Consider the following 6,000-nt stretch of genomic DNA (forward strand, 5'->3'; position numbering starts at 1 on the left):
TTTCGGAGTTTCTAGTTGTGGAGTTTCTAGTTGTCGAGTCTCTAATGGTGGAGCCTCTAGTTGTGGAGTTTCTAGTTGCGGAGTTTCTAGTTTTGGAGTTTCTAGTTGTGAAGTCTCTAGTTGTGGAGTCTCTAGTTGTGGAGTTTCTAGTTGTTGAGTTTTTCATTGGGGAGTTTCTAGTTGTGGAGTTTCAAATGCAGAGTCTCTAGTTTTGGAGTTTCTATTTGCGGAGTATCTAGTTGTGGAGTTTCTAGTTGTGGAGTTTCTAGTTGTGTAGTTTCCAGTTGTAGAGTCTCTAGTTGTGGAGTATCTAGTTGGGGAGTTTCTAGTTGTAGAGTATCTAGTTGTGGAGTTTCTATTCGCAGAGTCTCTAGTTGCGGAGTCTCTAGTTGCGGAGTTTCTAGTTGCGGAGTTTCTAGTTGTGGAGTTTCCAGTTGTGAAGTTTCTAGTGGCGGACTTTCTGGTTGTGGAGTCTCTAGTTGTGGAGTCTGTAGTTGTGGAGTCTCTAGTTGTGCAGTTTGTAAATGGAGTTTCTAGTTGTGGAGTGTCTAGTTGCGGTGTTTCTAGTTGTGCAGTCTCTAGTTTTGAAGTCTGTAGTTGTGGAGTCTCTGGTTGTGCAGTTTGTAATCGGAGTTTCTAGTTGCGGAGTTTATAGTTGTGGAGTTTCTAGTTGTGGAATTTCTAGTTTTGGAGTTTCAAGCTGTGAAGTTTCTAGTTGCGGAGTTTCTAGTTGCGGAGTTTCTATTTGTGGAGGTTCTAGTTGTGAAGGTTCTCAGTCGTGGAGTTTCTAGTTGCGCAGTTTCTAGTTGTGGAGTTTTTCGTTAATGAGTTTCTAGTTGTGAAGTTTCTAGTTGCAGAGTTTCTAGTTGTGAAATTTCTAGTTGTGGAATTTCTAGTTGTGGAGTCTTTAGTTGTGAAGTTTCTAGTTGTTGAGTTTCTAGTTGTGGAGTTTCTAGTTGCGGAGTTTCCAGCTGTGGAGTTTCTAGTTGTGAAGTCGCTAGTTGTCGAGTCTTTAGTTGTGGACTCTCTAGTTGTGGAGTTTCTAGTCGGAGTTTCTAGTTGTGGAGTTTCCAGTTGCGGTGTTTCTAGTTGTGGAGTTTCTCGTTGTGAAGTCTCTAGTTGTGGAGTTTCTAGTTATGGAGTTTCTAGTTGTGGAGTTTTCAGTTGTAGAGTCTGTAGTTGTAGAGTTTCTAGTTGTGGGGTTTCTAGTTGTAGAGTATGTTTTTGTGGAGTTTCTATTCGCGGAGTCTCTAGTTGCGGAGTCTCTAGTTGCGGAGTTTCTAGTTGCGGAGTCTTTAGTTACGGAGTCTCTAGTTGTGGAGACTCTAGTTGCAGAGTTTTCTAGTTGTGGAGCTTTAGTTATGGAGTCTCTAGTTGTGGAGTCTCTTGTTGTGGAGTTTCTAGTAGTGGAGTTTCTAGTTGTGCAGTTTCTATAGTGCAGTTTCTAGTTGTGGAGTTTTTAGTTGCTGAGTTTGTAGTTGTGGAGTTCCCAGTTGTGGAGTTTCAAGTTGCGGAGTTTCTGGTTGTGGAGTCTCTAGTTGTAGAGTCTGTAGTTTTGGAGTCTCTAGTCGTGTAATTTGTAATTGAAGTTACTAGTTGCGGAGTTTCTAGTTGTGGAGTTTCTAGTTGTGGAGTATCTATTGTGCAATTTCTTGTTGTGGAGATTCTAGGTGTTAAGTCTCTAGTTGCAGAGTTTCCAGTTGTGGAGTTTCTAGTTGTGGAGTTTCTAGGTAATGAGTTTTTAGTTGTGTAGTTTCAAGTTGCGGAGTTTCTAGTTGCGGAGTCTCTAGTTGTGAAGTTGTTTAGTTGTGGAGTCTCTAGTTGCGGAGTTTCTAGTTGCGGAGTTTCTAGATGTGGAGTTTCTATTTGTGGAGTTTCTAATGCGGAGTCTCTAGTTGTGGAGTTTCTATTTGCGGAGTTTCAAGTTGTGGAGGTTTTGGTGTTGGATTTTCTAGTTGTGGAGCGTCTAGTTGTGAAGTTTCTAGTCGTGGAGTTTCTAGTTGTAGAGTATCTAGTTGCGGAGTTTCTAGTTGCGAAGTTTCTAGTTGCAGAGTTTTTAGTTGTGAAATTTCTAGTTGTGGAATTTCTAGTTGTGGAGTCTTTAAATGTGGAGTTTCTAGTTGTGGAGTTTCTAGTTGCGGAGTTACAATTGCGAAGTCTCTAGTTGTGGAGTTTCTAGTTGCGGAGTTTCTGGTTGTGTAGTCTCTAGTTGTGAAGTCTGTAGTTGTGGAGTCTATAGTTCTGCAGTTTGTAATTACAGTTTCTAGTTGTACAGTTTCTAGTTGTGGAGGTTTTAGTTGTGGAGTTTCAAGTCGTGGAGTATCCAGTTGTGGAGTTTCTAGTTGCGGAGTTTCTAGTTGTGGAGTTTCTAGTTGTGGAGTTTCTCGTTAATGAGTTTCCAGTTGTGTAGTTTCAAGTTGCGGAGTTTCCAGTGTCAGAGTCTCTAGTTGCGGAGTTTCTAGTTGCGGAGTTTCTAGTTGTAGAGTTTCTAGTTGCGGATTCTCTAGTTGTGCAGTTTCTAATTGTGGAGTTTCTAGTTTCGGAGTTTCTAGTTGTAGAGTCTCTAGTTGTGGAGTTTCTATTCGCGGAGTCTCTAGTTGTGGAGTTTCTAGTTTTGGAGTTTCAAGCTGTGGAGTTTCTAGTTCTGGAGTTTCCAGTTGCGGAGTTTCCAGTTGTGGAGTCTCTTGTTGTCGAGTCTCTAGTTCTGGAGTCTCTAGTTGTGGAGTTTATAGTCGGAGTTTCTAGTTGTGGAGTTTGAAGTTGCGGTGTTTCTAGATGTGGAGTCTGTAGTTGTGGAGTCTCTGGTTGTGCAGTTTGTAATCGGAGTTTCTAGTTGCGGAGTTTCTAGTTGTGTAGTTTCTAGTTGTAGAGTTTCTAGTTGTGGAGTTTCCAGCTGTGGAGTTTCTAGGTGTGGAGTTTCAAGTTGCGGAGTTTCAAATTGTGGAGGTTCTAGTTGTGGAGTTTCTAGTCATGGAGTTTCTAGTTGCGCAGTTTCTAGTTGTGGAGTTTCTAGTTCTGGAGTTTCCAGTTGCGGAGTGTCTAGTTGTCGAGTCTCTAGTTGTGGAGTTTCAAGTCGTGGAGTTTCTAGTCGTGGAGTTCTAGTTGCGGAGTTTCTAGTTGTGGAGTTTCTAGTTGCGGAGTTTCTCGTTAATGAGTTTCTAGTTGTGTAGTTTCAAGTTGCGGAGTTTCTAGTTGCGGAGTCTCTAGTTGTGAAGTTGTTCAGTTGTGGAGTTTCCAGTTGTGGGGCTTCTAGTTGTGGAGTTTCAAGTTGCGGAGTTTTAAGTGGCAGAGTCTCTAGTTGCGGAGTTTCTAGTTGCGGAGTTTCTAGTTGTACAGTTTCTAGTTGCGGAGTCTCTAGTTGTGCAGTTTCTGGTTGTAGAGTTTCTAGTTAGGTTGTCTCTACTTATGGAGTCACTAGTGTTGGAGTTTCTAGTTGTGGAGTTTCTAGTTTCGGAGTTTCTAGTTTAGAGTCTCTAGTTGTGGAGTCTCTAGTTGTGGAGTTTCTAGCTGTGGAGTCTCTATTTGGAGAGTTCCTAGTTGTGGTGTCTTTAGTTGCGGAGTATCTAGTTGCGGAGTTTCTAAATGTGGAGTTTCTATTTGCGGAGTTCCTAGTTGCAGAGTCTCTAGTTGTGGAGTTTCTAGTTGCGGAGTCTCTAGTTGTGGAGGTTCTAGTTGTGGAGTTTCTAGTCGTGGAGTTTCTAGCTGTAGATTTTCTAGTTGTGGAGTTTCTAGTCGTGGAGTTTCTAGCTGTAGATTTTCTAGTTGTGGAGTTTCTAGTTGTGGAGTTTCTCGTTAATGAGTTTCCAGTTGTGTAGTTTCAAGTTGCGGAGTTTCCAGTGTCAGAGTCTCTAGTTGCGGAGTTTCTAGTTGCAGAGTTTCTAGTTGTAGAGTTTCTAGTTGCGGATTCTCTAGTTGTGCAGTTTCTAATTGTTGAGTTTCTAGTTTCGGAGTTTCTAGTTGTAGAGTCTCTAGTTGTGGAGTTTCTATTCGTGGAGTCTCTAGTTGTGGAGTTTCTAGTTTTGGAGTTTCAAGCTGTGGAGTTTCTAGTTCTGGAGTTTCCAGTTGCGGAGTTTCCAGTTGTGGAGTCTCTTGTTGTCGAGTCTCTAGTTCTGGAGTCTCTAGTTGTGGAGTTTATAGTCGGAGTTTCTAGTTGTGGAGTTTGAAGTTGCGGTGTTTCTAGATGTGGAGTCTGTAGTTGTGGAGTCTCTGGTTGTGCAGTTTGTAATCGGAGTTTCTAGTTGCGGAGTTTCTAGCTGTGGAGTTTCTAATTGTAGAGTTTCTAGTTGTGGAGTTTCCAGCTGTGGAGTTTCTAGTTGTGGAGTTTCAAGTTGCGGAGTTTCTAATTGTGGAGGTTCTAGTTGTGGAGTTTCTAGTCATGGAGTTTCTAGTTGCGCAGTTTCTAGTTGTGGAGTTTCTAGTTCTGGAGTTTCCAGTTGCGGAGTGTCTAGTTGTCGAGTCTCTAGTTGTGGAGTTTCAAGTCGTGGAGTTTCTAGTCGTGGAGTTCTAGTTGTGGAGGTTCTAGTTGTGGAGTCTCTAGTTGCGGAGTTTCTAGTGATGGAGTTTCGAGTTGTGAAGTTTCTAGTTTCGGAGTTTCTAGTTCTGGAGTCTCTAGTTGTCGAGTCTCTAATGGTGGAGTCTCTAGTTGTGGATATTCTATTCGGAGTTTCTAGTTGTGGAGTTTCTAGTTGCGGAGTTTCTAGTTTTGGAGTTTCTAGTTGTGAAGTCTCTAGTTGTGGAGCGTCTAGTTGTGGAGTTTCTAGTTGTTGAGTTTCTCGTTGTGGAGTTTCTAGTTGCGGAGTTTATATGCGGAGTCTCTAGATTTGGAGTTTCTAGTAGCGGAGTATCTAGTTGTGGAGTTTCTAGTAGTGGAGTTTCTAGTTGTGGAGTTTCCAGTTGATGAGTCTCTAGTTGTGGAGTATCTGGTTGTGGAGTTTTTAGTTGTAGAGTATCTAGTTGTGGAGTTTCTATTCGCGGAGTCTCTAGTTGTAAAGTTTCTTGTTGTGAGTTTCAAGCTGTGGAGTTTCTAGTTCTGGAGTTTGCAGTTGTGGAGTTTCTAGTTGTGGAGTCTCTTGTTGTCGAGTCTCTAGTTGTGGAGTCTCTAGTTGTGGAGTTTCTAGTCGGAGTTTCTAGTTGTGGAGTTTGGAGTTGCGGTCTATTTAGATGTGGAGTCTGTAGTTGTGGCGTCTCTGGATGTGCAGTTTGTAATCGGAGTTTCTAGTTGCGGAGTTTCTAGTTGTGGAGTTTCTAGTTGTGGAATTTCTAGTTGTGGAGTTTCAAGCTGTGGAGTTTCTAGTTGTGGAGTTTCTAGTTGCGGAGTTTCTAATTGTGGAGGTTCTAGTTGTGGAGTTTCTAGTCGTGGAGTTTCTAGTTGCGCAGTTTCTAGTTGTGGAGTTTCTAGTTCTGGAGTTTCCAGTTGCGGAGTGTCTAGTTGACGAGTCTCTAGTGGTGGAGTTTCTAGTCGTGGAGTTCTAGTTGCGGAGTTTATAGTTGTGGAGTTTCTAGTTGTGGAGTTTCTCGTTAATGAGTTTCTAGTTGTGTAGTTTCAAGTTGCAGAGTTTCTAGTTGCGGAGTCTCTAGTTGTGTAGTTGTTCAGTTGTGGAGTTTCCAGTTGTGGGGTTTCTAGTTGTGAAGTTTCAAGTTGCGGAGTTTCAAGTTGCAGAGTCTCTAGTTGCGGAGTTTCTAGTTGCGGAGTCTCTAGTTGTGCAGTTTCATGTTGTAGAGTTTCTAGTTAGGTAGTCTCTACTTATGGAGTGACTAGTGTTGGAGTTTCTAGTTGTGGAGTTTCTAGTTTCGGAGTTTCTAGTTGTAGAGTCTCTAGTTGTGGAGGCTATAGTTGTGGTGTTTCTCGCTGTGGAGTTTCTAGATGTGGAGTTTCTATTTGCGGAGTTTCTAGTTGTGGAGTTTCCAGTTGTAGAGTCTGTAGTTGTAGAGTTTCTAGTTGTGGGGTTTCTAGTTGTAGAGTATCTTGTTGTGGAGTTTCTATTCGCGGAGTCTCTAGTT

The sequence above is a fragment of the Rhipicephalus microplus genome, chromosome 3 (genome assembly GCF_043290135.1).
Source record: "Rhipicephalus microplus isolate Deutch F79 chromosome 3, USDA_Rmic, whole genome shotgun sequence".
Classification (NCBI taxonomy): Eukaryota; Metazoa; Arthropoda; class Arachnida; order Ixodida; family Ixodidae; genus Rhipicephalus; species Rhipicephalus microplus.